Here is a 22,647-nt window from a genome sequence, read left to right as displayed (position 1 = left end):
CAGTACCATGATAAGTCTGGTTAAAACAGGAAGATGAAGGTGTAGAAGAAGTAGATGGATGTGTTACCTTCCTTTTGGGTGCAGTGGAGGAGGATGGTGCAGTTGTCTTACCCTTTTGGGTGCAGGAAGTTGATGCAGTATTTGGTGCAGACAAAGCCTTCCTCATCTTCTTTGTTGGTGCAGCAGTAATACATAACTCATCCACATTAACAGAACACTCCATTCTAATGGCTCTGTTTATGAATACGATGTTAATGGGGATAAGTTCTGTAGATTTAGTTACTCAATCAAATGGCTCTGTTTTCGAATATGATTTCTGATATAAAAGAAGTTCAATTTCGCATCGCTAGCGCAGCATTACACTGTCAACAAGTAACATGAAACCAAATGAATAGTCACTAACTTCGCTACATTGGGCCGTAGAGGAAGTAACTTCTTTTCAATAAGAACCATAAATAATTCTGTTTTGCGCTTGTGCAGTGAAGCTATGAATTTCTTTCTTTCTTCATTACCCGTTTGAGCTTTTTCTGGCCAACTCGTCTTGTTGAAATATGCCGTAATTCTGAAAACATAGAAACACAATCAAATATCAAAATCATCTCATGATTCACCTCGCCGTATTCGTAGGTGTGCGTCCAATTGCAGTTGGAACTATTTGGAGACGACTATGTTCTAAAATTTGCACAACATCAGCCTGCAAGCAGTTAGATTCATATCTTGGGGACTTCCAGTTTGGTGTAGGAACTCCTTGCGATGGCGAAGGAATTCTGCACGTTGCCAACAGGATATTGGAGTTAAAAGGACATTGTGCAACTCAGACTATGTTGTTAATTGACTTCACAAATGCTTTCAATCTTGTTGACAGGTTAGCTATGCTTAAGGAAGTCAATTTACATTGTCCTAACATATCTAAATGGGTTGAGTTTTGTTACTCACACCCTGCCAGACTTTATTACAATGAGCATACACTTTCTTCTGCGAAAGGGGTACAACAGGGAGACCCTCTTGGTCCCCTGCTTTTTGCACTTACGTTACACCCACTTGCCATCAAAATTGCAGCTAGCTATGCATTGGATTTTCACGCCTGGTACCTTGACGTCGGCACTACCGCATGCGATACTCTGGAAGTTTCAAAGGCTTTGACAATTATCCAAAGAGAGGGACCCGAGAGAGGCTTGGTTGTGAACATTAATAAAACTGAGATCTTTTGGCCTTCGCCTGATCCCAGAAGCCACATGGTAGATGTTTTCCCTTCAACTATTAACATGCCTGTGCTTGGAGTTAAATTGTTGGGAGGGCCGGTTAGCCCGGATCAACTATTTTGTAGCAATATGGTGGTTAGTAGGATTGAGAAGACAGTTCACTTGATGACCAAAGTACAACAACTTAATGACTCACAGTGTGAGTTATTATTATTACGCAATTGCGTTGGCGTTTCCAAGATATACTTCACGTTGCGTACTACCAACCCTATGGCCATCCAATCTTCGACCTCTCTTTATGATCAACACTTAATCCGTTACTTACGTCAGTTGGTTGTGGGAGACGGCGCCGGCTTTGGTCCTGTGCAGCAACGGTTGTCCACCTTACCTATCAAATCCGGTGGTTTTGGTGTTTATATTATGGAAGATACTGGAAAGTATTGTTATCTTTCCTCTTACGCCCAAACTCTGTCCTTACAGCACAATATTTTAAAGCTTGCTTCTCCTTCAAAACTGAGCACTTGTTATGAATATGCTTTGCAGACATTTACACAGGCTTGCGGTATTACAGTTTCCAATTTCGATATCAGAGACGCTGCCCCCCAGTTTATGAAGACCTTGATAGCAAAATACTTTGATTTGGTCAAGGAAACCTTACCCTCAAGATTTCCCTTGAATGAAAGAGAAGCTACCTTATGGCAACACAACAGAGAGAAGCATGCCATGGACTTCTTAAAAGCCACTCCTATCGCCGATTTAAATCAAACTGTTGGGTGACCGGTTGTCAATCGTCAAATATAATTTCACTTCCTTACTCAACTACAATAATGTAGAAAGTGGTAGGAAAGAGTTCGTATCCACAAGGAGGCTTTTGTTGTTATATAAATTTAAGTTTCTAAGATAACCAAGGGTGATTTTTGTTGTTTTAGTAAAAATAAAATAAAACAAAGCAAAGCAAATAATTGGAATAATCAATAAGGAGAAGATATTGGTCATGGGATGATATCATTCACAAGCATGTATTTTTCATCATTGAATAGAATTGATAATTTAATCTCTTATTTATTACTAGTCCTAGAATACCTTGATCGCAAGAATATCCCGCTAATTTCCTAATTTCATCACAACCACATTAAAATATGCACATGTGAATTCTTCCTAGAAAGCAACCCAAAGTGTAAAAGCACAATTAAGTTTAACTCCCTAAAAGCTTTAAGATTTATGGAATAAGACTAATCAAAGCAAACAAACGTGTAAAAGCACTAATTCGTTTTAACCAAGGTTATGATTCATATGTGACTAGTAGGATATATCACTACAAGCACTAACCACAATTATGCTACTTAAAATCAGGGACAAACAACTTTTACGTATTGAAAACCCTAATATAGCTCTAGAGATGAAAGCAAAACGGATTGATTCCGGACTCAACCAATCAAACAATCAAATCATATGACAATATAAACCATGAATCATAAACAATAAAGTTGAGACAAAACTAATTCATAGAATCAAATAACATGCATTGAGAAATCAACTTTTATCCCATAACCAATAATTATATTTAGTTACTCATAATAATGGAGTTCATCATCATCATAATCAATAAAATAATTAAGAAGATGAAAGCAAAGCAAACCCTCGAAGTAGTTTTCTCAGAAGCTCCAAAAAGAATAATAAAACGTGATATCCCAAAAGTTGTAGGAGTCTTCCTTTTATAGTCCTTACTTTTCAAAATTAGGTATAGTCTCCAAAGTCCATTAGATGAAAATCCGTTTGGCCCAAAAGTCATAAAAACCCGTGTAGAAACTCTGCCAAAAAGTCACCGGAAGTTGGCTGGAGGGTCACCGGAAAGTCGTCGGAAAGCAGCTCAGGTGACCGGCAAAGTCCGCCCGGTCACCGGTCAACGGTCCAACTCAGTCGGGTCAATGATTCGACTCGGTCAAACCACCGAGTCAAACCAGGTCATATGAGTCAGGCCATCTTGCCAGGCTAACCACTGTGGCATCATCATGGTGCGGCTCACTCAACCCTGATGGCTGTTCCAATATAACACAACTTTGTTGCAAATTCTGCCATCAACTCCAACTCTATTTCTTTGCATCTTCTTCAACAACTCGTGAAACTGCCAAACTCCACCTATGCTCTATATGCCATTACAGCTCAGCCTTATGCAATCAACACAAGCACTCTCCATCACCAGCTTCAGTTCACAACAATATCTGCAGCTTTACTTCATTAAATCCTCTTTCTCGCCTTCACCAGTTCTCGATCATGCTCTTCCATGTTATTTCTCAGCTGCAGACTCTCTCATTCAAGCCAAACTCAAACCACAACCATTCTTCTCATTAACCAACACTAGATGAACTGCACCTATGCAACACCTATTTGCAATCCAAGCAATGAACTGGTAACTAATCACAGATTCCATAATCTTCAACTCAAACACCACTTCTATTTCCCTGCAATTCAGCTCAACCAATTACTCTGCAGCTCAAATCCATGCCTGCATCATAACTTCAACACACAGCTCAACTTCAACCTCTACAACTTGCACCTGCACCACTGCCACTGCAACTTCACAATCAAACTGTACTCAACCATCTGCTACACATCTCCTCCACAAACCCATTAACTCAACTCTCATCTCTTCGCAGCACCACCATCAGCTTCTAAGTCTAGCCTTCCTTGCTCATTTACTTGCAATTCAGTTGCAAGACTCATTCTAAACAACCATCACTGCTATCCCTTCTCAGCTTCCATGCTTACCTCAATTCATTCAAATTCAGCTGCACCAGTCCCCTGTCAGGCCAACACTTCTTGTAACCCATTTCTCAACAACACCAGACCCTCTTATACTCAGGTCATACTTCAATGCACACAAGCATTACTTCAGCTCCATATGCATCTCATTACAATTCGTTGCATCTCAGCAACTGCATTGCCAGTACCTGTTCCAACTCAACAACACCACTGTATCATTTCTTGCATTAATGAATCCAATCCATACCCCATGAATCTCATATCAAATAAACAACAACGCCACAAATTCATATCTGCACCTGCACTGCCTAGCAAACACCAAAGCACCAGTTCCATTTTATTGCTCATTGTAGCTTCAACATGTCTTTGTGGTCTTCTCCTGTTAAGGGTCCTAAGCATACATCTATAGCAATCAATCAATTGCAATAGTGTGTTGGTTTCAAGCCTCATCAATCACCCACAAATCAAGACGAATCCCATTTAATCTCAAGCATTTGCAGATTCATAACCACCTTGTTCATGGCAACATTCAATCATATGATCCATTCTTCTTTCTTGGCTGAATAACTCGACCCCAAATTGTAGTAGACCCAAGACATCATCATCAAACTCTGTTCTTCTTTGTTCTTCTCTGACTCAACAGAAAACCCTCATTTCAGAAACCCCATCTTCTATTTCAAACAAAACAGAAACCCTAGTTTCTATATCTTCTCAATCAACAGAATCGAACAACAACCTTCTTCTTCATTACCGACGAGAAAGACGAACCCAACACTAATTCTTCCTGTAGAATTTACATAGAACATAATATATAGAGAAGATAGAAATATATGACTACATTGTTTACCAACTCTGATACATCTTTTTCATTAATAAAATATCCTATAAATAGGATTTACATATAACTAAACCACTAACATTTAATCCTATATTTTAGGCACTAATTGCCCCACTTAGCTAGTTAATAGGAATTAACACTACAATCACGTTAGTTACTCCCTAAAAATTATGATTTCACCGCACATTTAGATTACCAAATCAAATACTAACAAATTATACTAAAACATATATGTTAATTAAAACGTGTTTGGATTAAATTCCAACACCTTCCCTTAATTCAAACACGTATAATTCATCATTGTCTTTATCATTGAATCCTCCATCATCTTTCATCATCATAAATCAGAAACATCTTTGAGTTGTTTCACCATCATCATCATCATCATCATCATCATCAAGATTATCGTCGTCACGATCTTCTTCATCATCATTATTAGCCGATCAACATGCTGCAATGCATCATTTCAATTAACCAAACATATTATGCAAATTAAATATATATTTGCACCTTCATATATTTTTTCTGTGAAGCAGAATATAAAACACTTGCAAGATAAAAGAAAATTATCCCATTTAGAACAAAATTTTAATTCTTGAATCCCTTTGTGTACTTTACACAAATCTTCATCATTTTCTACGTAACAATTTTCCATCATCAAAATCCTTTTTTTTTTCTTCACCAAAAAAAAAAACTTCTTCATCATAATAATTTTTCTTCTCATATTTTCTTCTTCACTCAAACAGATAACAAACATCAAATAAATCAAAAAATAAATTTCCAGAACAATGTTTTAACTCTCGGCAAACAAAAAAAATTCTTCGCCATTGCCCGAGGATCACCTGGCTCTTGATGCCAAATGAAGAATTTTCAAAGAGCAAAATATATGGAGAAGAGAGAAATATATGACTACATTGTTTACCAACTCTGATACATCTTTTTCATTAATAAAATATCCTATAAATAGGATTTACATATAACAAAATCACTAACATTTAATCCTATATTTTAGGCACTAATTGCCCTACTTAGCTAGTTAATAGGAATTAACACTACAATCACGTTAATTACTCCCTAAACATTATGATTTCACCGCACATTAAGATTACCAAATCAAATACTAACAAATTATACTAAAACATATATGTTAATTAAAACGTGTTTGGATTAAATTCCAACACTTCCTTCTAAGCTTCATCAATTTCATCTCTCCTGCTACCCATACCATCGTCTCCATCTCAGATCCATAACGAACCTTTCTTTGCCATAACTTCGAACCAAATTCAACAGAATCACTCTGAATCTCTACAGAATAATCATTCCTTCCATTTCCGTTTCATCACCAGCAATTCACCATCTCAATCTTCTCGATCTGTTCTCAGCCCCTGAATTCATGGCTGTTGTTCTTCCTCTTTCTTTCAGTTTAAGAGTGCTGAAAATGATTGAGAAGATATCTTCTGATTTAGGGTGTAGGAATGGGGCTGGATATAGCCACCCCAACACTTGAGATAAGGGTCACCCTATCTGGCAACCCCTTAACCTTAGGTTGACTGTATTTATAACTCCTCCAAATAGAGTTGCCCCTTAACCTTGACGGGGCTTCAGATAGTGTTCGCCCTGAAATGACATTTCTTCCCTTGTACGCTCCATTGCTGCGCAACCTTAGCCTGCTCCAAGTACAACTCGCCTAGTAATTGCATATGAACTGACGCTTTTTCCCTTTTACTCCAATTAGGTGATTTCTTCTTCTTTTTCTCTGCATGACTCCATAGTACCTAATAACTCAAAAGCAAACATAAGATACATAATTCACAAGAAAAATAACAAAGAAAGTATAAATACTAGATATAAAATTAGGTGTTTTAGACACCTATCAGATTCCCCCACCCTTAAACTTTGTTAGTCCTCGAGCAAATCAAACAAAAATAATTATAAAAAAAAAATACATACAACTCCGTCTCGTCGAGCCTACGATCACTTTTAGCATAAATAACAAGCCTTTGAACCCCTAGGTGTCCCTAGTGGACGAGTTATAGTCTCGTGAAGGTTTACAAGAGGTTTGCCTACAAAACCTACTTTTCCAACTTACTAGTTCTCCGTAATAATAGCATCCAACGCGCTAAGAAGACATAGAAATTCTTGACACTAGAAATAAGAAGTTAGACACATAAATGAACACAATCTCATCCTTAAATGTTGAGAGAGAAGTAACCATCCCTTCTCGAGAGAAAATCAGGTTCAGAGTGATCAAAAGTCTCGACTCTGCCTCACAAGAAAGGGTTTTATGATATTGCTCTCAATAAATAGCTCTTTATGGGTCACACATGTGTCCAGGTAGGAATGAAGAGAGAATCATGCGACACTTTGAATGGTAGGAAGGTCAAAACCCTCCGAAATGTTTTAAAAACCCACATCTTTTATCATTTTGAAAACCATTTTTTTCTGACGATCTCTTAGAAAGGAAATCAACCACTTGACGAAGGTGGGAATATGCTTGCTTACCTCGTTATCCGTTCGGCGTACAGTTAGCACCACTCTCACAGCATCCATAGAAACGTCTTCGATCCTTGTCTTCATTTTCATCTTCGGTCTTCAATACTTGATGTTAATTCTTGAACCTCGTAGAATCTTTACAATATGATTCTTTCCTCAAATTCCTTGACGCTTGAAACTTCATTATGGATATTTCTTCTTCCATTGGCTTTATTGAATAAATACAAAACCAAAAATGAAGTAAACAAACCAAAAATATAAAACAAATGGATTTTTTTTCGTTTATATATATATATATATATATATTTTTTTTTTTGAATCATAAAACAAAAACAAATTGAACCTAATAAATTTTCTCTTGTCTTTTTTTTTTCTTTTTTTTTTAGACAAGAGAAAATAAAATACAAACTAACAAATAAAAATAATAAAATTGCAAAACAAAGGCCATGATGTAAGTAATTTTTCACAACTTGTATGCCTCGATATCATAAACTTCTTGAATTCTCATCTTGATAGTATTCACTCTTGCACAATAGTCTTCAACTTGTAATCGGAAATATGTTCTTTGTATTGTTGCTTTACTCAAATATAAAATCTGCTCATTTGTACATAGTTGCTTGCAAACCTTGAACGTTTTCGACTTTCCTTCGAATTTGTGATGCTCCTCTTGTTGATGATGATGGTGTTTCTATGGACCCGTTGGTGTAGAGAGAGATAAAGTGGATGGTGCTAACTGCGAACAAGAATACAAGTGGTATGTAAGTTAGCAATTCGATGTCACCATTCATGATTGATAAAAGTAGCACTCAAGAGATCAAAATAGTGCTGAAAATTGGTGTGAAGTTGGGTGGCTCACTATTCTACCCGGAATTTACGTACAGTGACACACACTCTAAAAGCACATATTTAGACAGGTACAAAAATTGAAGGTCGGTGCCTCACATGATGTAACAATAGGTAGACTCCACTATAGGGGATCACAAATCTAATACCGAATTCAATCTGCACCTCATTTGCCACTGGGATGGTTAAATCCAACTTTAACTCTTATACAAGTAAGAAACCCGATCATGTTCTCTGTCATCTCTAAGTTCAGTCACTATTATGAGATTCTCGATGTAATCTTAGCGACATGTATACTATGTGACTCTAAACTAACTACAAGTTGGAGTTTCTTATTCACTAATTTACAAAAAAGTTGAAAAAATTGCATGAAAAAGGTACAAAGCAAAAGCTTAACCACTCCCCCACACTTAAACTTTACATTGTCCTCAATGTAAATTGAATCATCCAAAGTAAGTTAAGGTGGGAAATACACGACAATAAAAAGCTAAAAACAAGACAAAAATACTTAAGAATAAAAAGATAAAGGTAAAGATACAAAACCGGTGGGTTTCCTCCCACTTAGCGCTTGGTTTAAAGTCGTCAGCCCGACTATCTCCTTGCTTTCTATGACTCCCCCAGAGGGAGTGCATCCACAAAATTAACTCCTTCCACCACTTCGGAAGAGAAGTTCTCATAGTATGGTTTCAACCGGTGCCCATTAACTTTAAACTCCTTGCCTGTAGCAATACTACTGATTTCGACTGCACCATGAGAAAACACATTAGTAACAATAAAAGGTTCAATCCAACGTGACCTTAATTTACCCGGAAATAATTGCAAGCGAGAATTAAACAAAAGTACTTTATGTCCAACACAAAATTGTTTTCTAGAAATCATAGTATAATGAAATGCCTTAGTTTTCTCCTTGTAAATGCGTGAACTTTCAAATGCATCATTGCGAAGCTCCTCTAGCTCTTGGAGTTGTAACTTCCTTTGCTTTCCAGCCCCATCCATTTCCATAGTGCGTTGCTTGATATCCCAAAACGCCTTATGCTCAATCTCCACGGGTAAGTGACAAGGTTTACCATATACAAGCCTAAAAGGAGACATCCCAATAGGTGCCTTGTATGTGGTTCTATAAGCCAACAAAGCATCATTAAGTCGCATGCTCCAATCCTTCCTGGTTGGATTCACCGTCTTTTCAAGTATGGACTTCACCTCTCGGTTGGAAACCTCGGCTTGTCCATTTGTTTGTGGATGATAAGGTGTTGCAATCTTATGCGACACATTATACTTCCTTAACAAGCCTTGCAAGAACCTGTTTTTGAAGTGTGAACCTCCATCGCTAATTATGGCCCTTGTAATTCCAAACCTTGCAAAAATATTTGCTTGCACAAAATCTGAAACCACTTTAGAATCATTAGTTTGGGTGGCCTTAGCTTCCACCCATTTCGACACATAATCAACAACAAGTGAGATGTAAAAATTTCCATGAGAGTTGACAAAAGGACCCATAAAATCAATACCCCATGCATCAAAAACTTCAATAAATTGAATAAAAGTTTGTGGCATTTGATTTCGAGCACCTAGATTGCCTGTTCTTTGGCACCTATCACAATTTATGCAAAATTTATGTGCATCCTTAAACAAGGTTGGCCAATAGAAACCGCTTTCAAGTACCTTGTGAGCGGTTCTGTTACTCCCAAAATGTCCTCCGCAAGCATAAGAGTGACAAAAACACAATATAGAGTTAAATTCAGATTCGGGAATGCACCTACGTAATACTTGGTCACTACCTTGTTTCCACAAATAAGGATCATCCCATATGTATTGGTTACCTAACCTTTTAAGTTTGTCCCTATCAACACGAGACAAGTCCTTTGGGATTTGTTTAGATACTAAGTAATTAACAATATCCGCATACCATGGTTCTCCAAGGGAAATTGAGAATAGTTGCTCATCTTGGAAGCTTTCACGCAATGGGAGAACTTCCTTGTCCACAACAAGTCGGCTCAAGTGATCCGCAACGGTGTTCTCAATTCCTTTCTTGTCTTTGATTTCAAGATCAAACTCTTGCAAGAGAAAAATCCATCGTATGAGCCTCGGTTTCGCTTCTTTCTTCATTAGCAAGTACCTAAGTGCTGCATGATCAGAAAAGACAACAACTTTTGTACCAATTAGATAAGAGCGAAACTTTTCTAAAGTAAAAACAATAGCTAATAACTCTTTTTCAGTGGTTGTATAGTTTTGTTGGGCCTCATTTAACGTTCTAGAAGCATAATAAATGGCATGAGGAATCTTCCCCCCACGCTTCCCAAGCACCTCACCAACCGCATAGTCACTTGCATCACACATGAGCTCAAAAGGCTTGCTCCAATCCGGTGGTTTAATGATAGGGGCTGAATTCAAAAGTTCTTTCAAGCGATTGAATGCCTCCATACACTTTTCATCAAAGTTAAAAACCACATCTTTTTGCAATAAATTGCAAAGTGGTGATGCTATCTTGGAAAAATCCTTGATGAACCTACGATAGAAACCTGCGTGTCCAAGAAAAGAACGTATCTCCCTCACCGTAGTGGGAGGGGTTAGAGAACGAATAAGGGCAATCTTAGATTTATCGACTTCCAAGCCTTTAGAAGATATTATATGGCCTAAAACTATGCAATGAGTTACCATAAAATGGCACTTCTCCCAATTTAGCACAAGGTTTGTTTCAACAAATCTTTCAAGGATTAAAGACAAGTTTTTCAAGCAAAGGTCAAATGAATCACCAAAGACACTAAAATTATCCATGAACACTTCGATTATGTTTTCAACATACTCTGAAAAGATACTCACCATACACCTTTGAAAAGTAGCTGGAGCATTGCACAAGCCAAAAGGCATCCTTCTATAAGCAAAAGTACCAAAAGGACAAGTGAAAGTGGTTTTCTCTTGGTCCTCCGGTGCTATTGCAATCTGATTATAACCTGAATAGCCATCAAGAAAGCAATAGTAAGAATGTCCAGCTAAACGTTCAAGCATTTGATCAATAAAAGTAATGGAAAGTGGTATTTTCTAGTGGTAGCACACGAGTTGGGACGAGTTCATTCTTATCATTCTCCACCACCGTAACACCTGATTTCTTTGGTACTACTTGTACCGGGCTTACCCACTTGCTGTCAGATATGGGGTATATAACACCCACTTCCAAAAGCTTGAGTATCTCCTTTTTCACAACTTCCATCATGGGAGGGTTCAAACGACGCTGCGCTTCCCTTGTAGGCTTTGCATCATCCTCCAAACGAATCTTATGCATACAAACGGCAGGGCTTATACCCTCAATATCAGTGATTGTCCATCCAATGGCCGTCTTGTATTTCCTTAGCACCCGTAGAAGTTTTTTCTCCTTTAATTCACTAAGCTTGTTAGAAACAATCACAGTTAAATCTTCCTTGTCACCCAAGTATAAGTACTTTAGGTGATCGGGAAGAGGTTTCAATTCTAACTTTGGAGATTTAACAATGGAAGGTACAAGCTTTTCATCACTGCATGGTAAAGAAATAAAAGAGATATTATGAGTTTCCGAGCATCCTTGTAGTGAATTAAGATCACCAAGGGTTTCCTTGACTTCATTACCACACTTTACACCATTATCCATGGATGTAATCAAAACGGTTTCCAAAGCATCATCACCATTCAATTCAAACACTTGTTGTGCCAATGTATCCATAACATCAATGGAGAAACAAGAGTGGACATCACTCGGATATCTCATCGTCTCAAAATTTTTGAAACGTATTGTTTCTCCATCAAACTCCATAGTTAGCGTTCCTTTGTCTACATCAATAATGGTTTTCGCCGTTTTCATGAAGGGACCCCCAAGTAGCAATGGAAGAGACGAATCCGGTGAACCTTCATCCATCTCTAAGACACAAAAGTCATATGGAAACACAAGTTGATTAACCTGCACAAGAACATCTTCCACAATACCCATTGGGTAAACATTAGAGCGATCGGCTAATTGCAACACAATATTGGACTTTTTCAAAGGACCTAGATCAAGTGAATTATATATGGACGCAGGCATAACATTAACGGATGCACCTAAATCCAACATTGCTTTGTTAAATATAGTGTTACCAATAGTGAAGGGAATGTCAAAGCTACCCGGATCCTTGCATTTCAATGGGAGTTTGTGTTGTAAGATTGCCGAAGCATTCTCCCCCACACTTAGCACTTCATTACCTTTGAGTTTTTTCTTATTGGTACACAAGTCCTTTAGCACCTTTGCATACTTTGGCATTTGCTTTATAGCATCTATGAGCGGTATGTTCACATGAATTTTCCTTAACACGTCCAAAATCTCTTTTTCTAGTTCCTCCATCTTGGACTTTGCAAATATGCGAGGGAAAGGTAAATAAGGAACATAAGTAGGAATAGGAGTGGAATCCGTACCTCGGTTGTTTGGGGAGTTTCATCCCTCTTTTCCTCCAATACCGGCTCCTTGGATGTGTCCACCTTGCCCGAATCAGTAACTTCGGGTTGCACAAGTTGTGTACCACTTCTCAACGTAATTGCATTGACACCCTCTGTTGGTTTAATAGATTGAGAAGGGAGTTTCCCACCATTTTGTGCTTTCAATTTGTTTATCTCACTCGCCATGGATCCCATTTGTGTCTGCAACTCTTTGATAGCGCTCTCGGTCTCTTGTTGGCTTTCTTTAAACATGGTACCAATGCCTTGCACCATCTTTTGAATCTTTGCATCAATGTCCGAACCTTGACCTTGCATTGATTGTTGTGGTTGCTGAACTTGTTGTTGTTGCGGCTGAAATTGTTGTTGTTGTGGTTGAAATCCACTTGTACGGTTGAATGTAGGTTGTTGGACCGCTCCTTGTTTGTTGGCATAGCTAAAATTGGGGTGATCTCTCCATCCCGGATTGTAAGTGTTAGAGTAGGGATCATACCTTCTTTGCTGATTTGGAAAGACCGCATTATCTTGATCATTGGAATCTTCATACCCTTGAGGAGAATTTGGTATCACCGCGGCTGCAACTTGTTGCAACATTGCTGTCACGTTATCCATTTGTTGAAGAAGTTCCTCCACCTCGTTCACTTCATTTACTCTCCTTAAAATCACGTCCGAACCACGACTCAAGAATTATTGGGAGTTTGCTGCCATGTTCTCAATCAACTTTCTAGCTTGTGCCACCGTTTTGTTCACTAGTGCACCACCACCCGCAGCGTCAAGAAGACTCCTATCACTTGAGTTGAGTCCTTCATAGAAGTATTGAATGATCATTGCATCGCTGAATTGATGGTGAGGACAGCTTGCCACCAATCTCTTGTATCGTTCCCAACATTCATATAAAGATTCCCCCACACTTTGTTTCATTCCACAAATCTCCTTGTGAATTTGAATAGCCTTTGTTGCAGGAAAATATCTCTCTAAAAAGATTTTCTTCATCCCATTCCATGTTGTGATACTTCCGGGAGGTAAATAACACAACCAATCCTTAGCATTATCCATCAACGAGAATCTAAACACTTTCAACATTGCACCATCCGCATCGATATCCGCTGGAAGCATGGCCGTGACAATGGTGTGGAAGTCCATAAGATGCTTGTTTGGATCTTCATTCACCATGCCATGGAACTTAGGCAATTCTCTTAGCAACCCCGGCTTGATCTCAAAAGTAGAATTGGATTGAATACACCCCTGTTGTGTATCCAACTTGTGAGAAGCCATGTCCTTGAGTGTACGATTTTCGTCACCCATTGCTTCTTCTTCAAAAGGTGGTTCTTGTTCAACCGCCTCCTCTTGCTCTACAACTTCGTGTTGTAACTCTTCTTCCACTTCTAGCTCTTGTTCTTCCGTTGTACCTTGACTTGGTTGGAGTATTGTACCTCTTCGAGTGTCTATTCCGCACCTTGGATAGTTCCAATATTTAGAAGCCAGGGATTAGGTACCTGAAAACAATTCTCACAAAAAAATAAGTAACAAGACAAGAAACAAAAAGCAAGTATGGAAGCAAAAATAATAAAAAGAAACTAAAAACTTAATAACAAGTCGATGCCTCCCCGGCAGCGGCGCCAAAATTTGACCGGTTGTCAATCGTCAAATATAATTTCACTTCCTTACTCAACTACAATAATGTAGAAAGTGGTAGGAAAGAGTTCGTATCCACAAGGAGGCTTTTGTTGTTATATAAATTTAAGTTTCTAAGATAACCAAGGGTGATTTTTGTTGTTTTAGTAAAAATAAAATAAAACAAAGCAAAGCAAATAATTGGAATAATCAATAAGGAGAAGATATTGGTCATGTGATGGTATCATTCACAAGCATGTATTTTTCATCATTGAATAGAATTGATAATTTAATCTCTTATTTATTACTAGTCCTAGAATACCTTGATCGCAAGAATATCCCGCTAATTCCCTAATTTCATCACAACCACATTAAAATATGCATATGTGAATTCTTCCTAGAAAGCAACCCAAAGTGTAAAAGCACAATTAAGTTTAACTCCCTAAAAGCTTTAAGATTTATGGAATAAGACTAATCAAAGCAAACAAACGTGTAAAAGAACTAATTCGTTTTAACCAAGGTTATGATTCATATGTGACTAGTAGGATATATCACTACAAGCACTAACCACAATTATGCTACTTAAAATCAGGGACAAACAACTTTTACGTATTGAAAACCCTAATATAGCTCTAGAGATAAAAGCAAAACGGATTGATTCCGGACTCAACCAATCAAACAATCAAATCATATGACAATATAAACCATGAATCATAAACAATAAAGTTGAGACAAAACTAATTCATAGAATCAAATAACATGCATTGAGAAATCAACTTTTATCCCATAACCAATAATTATATTTAGTTACTCATAATAGTGGATTTCATCATCATCATAATCAATAAAATAATTAAGAAGATGAAAGCAAAGCAAACCGTCGAAGTAGTTTTCTCCAAAGCTCCAAAAGAATAATAAAACGTGATATCCCAAAAGTTGTAGGAGTCTTCCTTTTATAGTCCTTACTTTCCAAAATTAGGTATAGTCTCCAAAGTCCATTAGATGAAAATCCGCTTGGCCCAAAAGTCATAAAAACCCGTGTAGAAACTCTGCCAAAAAGTCACCGGAAGTTGGCCGGAGGGTCGCCAGAACGGTCAACGGTCCAACTCGGTCGGGTCAATGATTCGACTCGGTCAAACCACCGAGTCAAACCAGGTCATATGAGTCAGATGTATGTGTCAGCTGAGTCAGGGTCTAACTGGGCTGAGTAGGTTTTGGCCAAGGCCATTGCAGACCATCTTGCCAGGCTAACCACTGTTGCATCATCATGGTGCGGCTCACTCAACCCTGATGGTTGTTCCAATATAACACAACTATGTTGCAAATTCTGCCATCAGCTCCAACTCTATTTCTTTGCATCTTCTTCAACAACTCGTAGAACTGCCAAACTCCACCTATGCTCTATCTGCCATTACAACTCATCCTTATGCAATCAACACAAGCACTCTCCATCACCAGCTTCAGTTCACAACAATATCTGCAGCTTTACTTCATTAAATCCTCTTTCTCGCCTTCACCAGTTCTCGATCATGCTCTTCCATGTTATTTCTCAGCTGCAGACTCTCCCATTCAAGCCAAACTCAAATCACAACCATTCTTCTCATTAACCAACACCAGCTGAACTGCACCTACGCAACACCATTTGCAATCCAAGCAATGAATTGGTAACTAATCACAGATTCCATAATCTTCAACTCAAACACCACTTCCATTTCCCTGCAATCAGCTCAACCAATTACTCTGCAGCTCAAACTCATGCCTACATCATAACTTTAACACACAACTCAACTTCAACCTCTGCACCTTGCACCTGCACCACTGCCACTGGAACTTCACAATCAAACTGTACTCAACCATCTGCTACACAGCTCCTCCACAAACCCATTAACTCAATTCTCATCTCTTCACAACACCACCATCAGCTTCTAAGTCTAGCCTGCCTTGCTCATTTACTTGCAATTCAGTTGCAAGACTCATTCTACACAGCCATCACTGATATCCCTTCTCAGCTTCCATGCTTACCTCAATTCATTCCAATTCAGCTGCATCAGTCCCCTGTCAGGCCAACACTTCTTGTAACCCATTTCTCAACAGCACCAGACCCTCTTATACTCAGGTCATACTTCAATGCACACAAGCATTACTTCAGCTCCATCTGCATCTCATTACAATTCATTGCATCTCAGCAACTGCATTGCCAGTACCTGTTCCAACTCAACAACACCACTGTATCATTTCTTGCTCATTGTAGCTGCAACATGTTTTTGTGGTCTTCTCCTGTTAAGAGTCCTCAGCATACATCTATGGCAATCAATCAATTGCAACAGTGTGTTGGTTTCAAGCCTCATCAATCACCCACAAATCAAGATGAATCCCAGTTAATCTCAAGCATTTGCAGATTCATAACCACCTTGCTCATGGCAACATTCAGTCATATGATCCATTCTTCTTTCTTGGCTGAATAACTCGACCCCAAATTGTAGCAGACCTAAGAAAGCATCATCAAACTCTGTTCTTCTTTGTTCTTCTCTGACTCAACAGAAAACCCTCATTTCAGAAACCCCATCTTCTATTTCAAACAAACCAGAAACCCTAGTTTCTATATCTTCTCAATCAACAGAATCGAACAACAACCTTCTTCTTCATTACCGACGAGAAAGACGAACCCAACACTAATTTTTCCTTCTAAGCTTCATCAACTTCATCTCTCCTGCTACCCATACCATCGTCTCCATCTCAGATCCATAACGAACCTTTCTTTGCCATAACTTCGAACCAAATTCAACATCATCACTCTGAATCTCTACAGCATAATCATTCCTTCCATTTCCGTTTCATCACCAGCAATTCACCATCTCAATCTTCTCGATCTATTCTCATCCCCTGAATTCATGGCTGCTATTCTTCCTCTTTCTTTCAGTTTAAGAGTGCTGAAAATGATTGAGAAGATATCTTCTGATTTAGGGTGTAGGAATGGGGCTGGATATAGCAACCCTAACACTTGAGATAAGGGTCACCCTATCTGGAAACCCCTTAACCTTAGCTTGAATGTATTTAGAACTCCTCTAAATAGAGTTTCCCCTTAACCTTGACTGGGCTTCAGATAGTGTTCGCCCTGAAATGACATTTCTTCCATTCTACGCTCCATTGCTGCGCAACCTTAGCCTGCTCCAAGTACAACTCGCCTAGTAATTGCATATGAACTGACGCTTTTCCCTTTTACTCCAATTGGGTGATTTCTTCTTCTTTTTCTCCATATGACTCAAGAGTACCTAATAACTCAAAAGCAAACATAAGATACATAATTCACAAGAAAAATAGCAAAGAAATTATAAATACTAGATATAAAATTAGGTGTTTTAGACACCTATCATTGGGACAAGACAATTTAGCGTCGTACTTCAATATCGTTTAGGTATACCCTTTTTTGAAGCTGGGAGCTCATGTTCTGTCTGCAAACGGCCAATGGACCAATATAGTGATCACGCAATACATTGTGCAAGTGAAGTGGGTATCAAATTTAGGCATGATATGGTTAGGGATGGTTTTTCTGACATTTGCTATAAATGTGGAGTTGCTGCAAGGAAAGAAGCTTCTTTGGGCTTCCTTACCAACAGTTCTAAATCTGCGAAACCACAGACGTTTTGGTTTATAATTGGATAGATGGTAAAGTTGTTTGCTTCGACGTCACAGGTGTCTCTCTATTTACAAGTGCTAGAACTCGTTCTTTCACTTCGGGCCATGCCATTTCTGCTGCGGTATCACGCAAGTTGCATAAATAGCAAGAATTTTGCGCAACGCATGGTTATGGCTTCCAAGTTTTAGCCTTTACTACCTTCGGTGAACTAAGTGAAGACACTGTCAGTTTTCTAAAACGTTTGAGAAATTGTTTTGCTAGAAATGACGCCAATTATAAAATTGGTAATTCACTTTTTCATAGAATAGGTATTATTATTCAAAAAGGTGTGGGTACCCAGCTTGTTGTTAGGCTACCCACCATTTCTTGTAACATTGATATTTCTTAATATTATTATTTTATTTTTTTGTAATAATAATAATAATAATAAAGCAGTCCTTCGCAAGTGTAACAAGTATTTTGCCACATGCGAGACTCATGGGTACAATTTGGGCATTCTTGCATTCACTACTTTAGGCGAACTAAGCGAAGATACTATCACCTTCTTGAAGAGATTGAAGAACTGTCTTGCTAACAACTGTAGTTGCAGGAAATCCTACACTACACCCCTCATATGATTTTATTGTTGATCAACTCATTTTTAGGTTTATATTCTTAATTTTATTGATTAATTTTTGAATGTTCTTACAAGAAAGATAAAGAAGTCAAGAATGATCTCTGCTCTGAACTTTCTCTCTCCTATTTACTTGTTTCTTACTCAAAAAGATCTCTCTCCTCTTTACAACTCAAATGACTATTTATAAGGAAATACATAGTGGATGAAAGCTAATTTGTCCTTTATTTTAGGATGTGGTTTGCGACATCCTCGCAACTTTACAGATGTTAATCTCGCAAACTCTCTAATCTTCGCAAGACTATCACATCTTTCTCGTGACCTTAGATGACGTCATTTATTCTATCATTTCTGAAGTTGTTCTGCGACGCTATTGTGTTGTACCATTGATAATTTCGCTGAGACATAATTGTTGCGAGATTCTGATCCTACATCTTGCCTCTTCTCATATCTTCTCTGCAAAGTAGAGAATGATGTGAGAAATGCCGCAGCTGCTTATCTTTTCATATTCCACATTTATCACACGTACTCTCTCTTCCATTTATTTCTTGACACGTCTTCTATAACCGCTACTTTTCAACCGCTCACGTCTCTTCGTCTTAATGGTGTTTATTTCTTCGAGTAAATTTTTTTCTTTATATACTCTCCCCCCCCCCCCCCCCTTTTACACTTTTCTTTTTTACTTCTCTTCTATTTTTATTTTCTCATCTCTGCAACTCAGTTATTCTTCTGAAATTCTGCTGCTGTAATTTTTTCTTCCTTCAATCCTTTTACTTTCCATACATTCCCATAATCTATATTCAACATGGATCCAAGTGGTCATAGATATGAGAAGAATTTACAAGATGTCCAAAAAGATCTTGCTGATAAAGGTTTTACACTCTCCACCATTCCTGGTGAGAATGCCAAATCAATTCTTTCTGTCAAGCTTTTCTCTAATCAAAATTGTGATGATCAATCAATCATAATTTCGCTAGGTCAGATTCTCGCAGGTCTCCCTATTCCTCTTTATAACCCAGATCTTCCTTTGTTTTATGAAATTCTCGCTCATTCGAGATTTTCGCGAGCCATCTTCCAACTAAGTGGGGACTGCATCCGTCTGATGCTAGAGTTCGCTAATCGTGGTGCTGGTAGAGGATCTCTTTACTCCAAAGAACTTAGGGATCCAAAATTCGCAAACCTAGAGATAGTTGCTGAGAAGTATACAGTGGCGAATTTCTTTAAAAACTACGAACTTATCTCCATGAAGAAAGAGAATACTCGATGGGGTATTCAATTAAGAAGGAAAGATAGTTATAACAGGACTGGGAAATATAATACGATGTTAGATCTTCGCTCATACACAGATGAGTTAAGAAATTTTCTCTTATTACTTTAAATAGTATTGTTACTTCCATGCTTCCATTTCTTATTTCTATCTATGTGTGAAGATTATTACTGAAGTAGAAGAATCTGTTGATGCTGCGAAGATTGGTGATAAAGGTAAAGGTACTCTTCGCAGGGAAAAATCAACTGGTCCTCCTCCAAAGAAAAGAAAATTTCGTTCTTCTTCTCCTTAAAATGTTCTTCCTAACGAAAATTTTGAAAGTGACAAGGGTGATGAAGATAACGATGATCTTGCTGCAACTGAAGATTCTCCACCTGAATCTTCTATCGCTAAGCTTTCTGGCCTCTTTTCTGATTCTCTACAAGGAATAGGAGATAGACAATTCGCAAATACCTGCAAAGCTCTCGCTACCCTTCGTGATGTCCCTTTACTGGATGGTGATAGCTCTCTTCGTAGAGTTTCTAGATCAGTGACTCCCGACTTCTTGCATTCTCTCAATAGTCTGGTATACTTTTATCTTTTACTTTTCATTTTATAACTCAAAATCTCTTTCTATATTAATATTTTTTATTTTTTTCGCAGGCTGGAAAAGCTTCTTTTGTGTTGCCTCAGATCTAGAGAGAAGACGCGAAAATCTTGAAAAGAAGAATCTTCAATTTCGCAAAAAGAATGAAGAATTGGAAGCTGAAGTTAAAGGTCTTCGCGAGAAAAATAGACAATTAGAAATTGATTCTTCCTCGTATAAGAACAAAATTTCTAGTCTTCAACAAGCTAATAATCAGCTTTACGGTATGTTACTTTTTCTTTTCTCTTTATTCATTCATCCTGTTGTTTTATCTTATTTAAATGATCCTTTTTGCAGACATTTATGGTCTTTCTGATGAAGCTACCCTTCTTCGCTCATTTCCTAATGCCTTGGATAATGATACCCTTCTTGAACGTCTTAACAATTCCTTAAATAGCTTCTCAAATGATAGAATTTCATCTCTTTCTCTAAATGAACTTAGATCGAAATTTCGCCTCTTAGAAATTGATCATAGATCCAGTTTAGGCTTAGCCAACAGATTTAAGCGTCTCCTTATTGATTCCAAAGAGAAAACCAATGAGTTAAGAACCAAAATTAGCGGTCTCATAGATGATAAGGATCGTATCTCTGATCAAGGTGCCAAGGCTTTGGCGAAATTCCAAGAGGCTCTCCTTGAAGTTCAACTTGAGCGAGATGAAGCTAACCGCAAGAATATTGAACTCTGCGAAAGGGAAAATCAAATTCGTTCTCGTCTTCTCATAAGTAGTGAGGATGAATTTGTCTGGGCTGCGAAAATTTTAGATGATGCTAGAAAAGATTTAGGCGTAAATGTTAGTCTCCAAGTTGAACATACACCTTGATTAGAGACATGATTTCTGACAGAGAAGGTTGCTAATTGCTCTTCTTTACTAATCTTTTGCTTCTTATGAATTTTCATCAAGTTAATAATTGTTGTCTTTTGTTCGCAGATTCTGAAAAAAATATCGTGAAAAGATTGAAGAACTTGAAGCTGAAAAGGAGGAACTCGCAAAGAATCTTTCTTCTCGCAACGACAAGTATTCTAGATTGAAGAATCAAAAAGATCACGTTGCGAATTTTAAGAATGCTATGCATTTTCGCAATCAAACCATCCAATGGTTTGTGATGATCATAATATCCCACATTCTGATTATCCTTGTCTTTTAGAAGAAATCCCACAGAATACTCCCAGTTTGATTATCTCTGATAGCGAAGCTGACGATGAAGAATCTGATAGTGATGGAAGTTCTGATGGTGATGAAGATTCTGACGCTGAAGAAGGAAACAAGTCTTGAGATAATGAAGGATTAACCAAGAAAATATCTTACTCTTTCTTTGATTCTTTGTAATACTTGTACATTTATTCTTCTTCTGTATTTGTGTTTCTTTCATTTTGACCTGCGTAAATGAAAAATTCTTCTTTGCAATACAGTTAATCAATATAATCATTAATTCTTGAATTTTTGAGTAAATCTCTCATATGGAGATAAATAACATTTTCTAATTTCATACATTCCCATACTTGCCTCTGTTATTTGAATCCAAATGAGAGATTTCATAAAAATTTCTTATTGTATATTTCGCAACTTTTGCGAAGTGAATTTTGTTTCTTTTCAAAATCTCATTCCTGTGTGGTCTTATTTTGCCTTCCTAATTAAAGGTCTTATTATGCCACCTCTTGTCATTGCGACAAAATCGCAGGACGTCCTTGCATTTCATGCAAAACCCATTGATCTTGCCTTAACTTTTTCTTTTGTATTATGGCCTCTTCAGGAATGTTGCGACAATATGACAGGCCTAAATATTCTTGCGAAAATAAAGCCCCATGACATTGCCGTCTTGCGACGAAATCGCAGGACGTCTTCGCACTTTCATGCGAAAACCCATTGATCTCGTCTTATCTTTTTCTTTTGTATTATTGCCTCTTCAGGATTGTTGCACAAATATGACAAGCCTTAATATCCTTGCGAATAAAAAGCCTCATGACATTTGCGTCTTAAGACACTTATCAGCTCCCTAATGGAGGGTGCCGCCCTTATCTCCCCCTGGTTGCCCCTTCAAGGAGGCGTACTTCTACCATACAAGGTTAGCTCCTCCCATCCAGTCTTAACAACAACCAGTTGTTTTCGCAGCCTCTTATCCCTTTTACCTATAGGGCTTATGGTTACGAGACTGCACCCTAAGTGGGGTTTTCTTCAGGCCGAGTGCAGTATAGCCAAGACTTGTCAAGAATGGCAAGGACGCTTCAAACGCCCCACTCTTGACTCAACCGTGTACCTCGGCGCCTTGATCAGATTTCACTCCTTGGGAGAGTCCTTATTACCTTAGTCGCCCAA

General features: G+C 38.0%; 1 long non-coding RNA gene across 1 annotated transcript in view; it reads right to left on the bottom strand.

The window, feature by feature from the left end:
• Nucleotides 1-469: 469 nt before the first annotated feature.
• LOC113361904 overlaps nucleotides 470-22,647 on the bottom strand; it is a 37,349-nt gene continuing 15,171 nt past the window's right edge. The window contains exon 3 of the long non-coding RNA XR_003365406.1: nucleotides 470-562. This is a non-coding gene — a long non-coding RNA (uncharacterized LOC113361904). The remainder of the gene's footprint in view (nucleotides 563-22,647) is intronic.

The sequence above is a fragment of the Papaver somniferum genome, chromosome 3, assembly GCF_003573695.1.
Source record: "Papaver somniferum cultivar HN1 chromosome 3, ASM357369v1, whole genome shotgun sequence".
Classification (NCBI taxonomy): domain Eukaryota; kingdom Viridiplantae; phylum Streptophyta; class Magnoliopsida; order Ranunculales; family Papaveraceae; genus Papaver; species Papaver somniferum.
The sequence above is the reverse complement of the archived record's forward strand: the minus strand, read 5'-3'. Positions and strand labels throughout refer to the sequence as shown.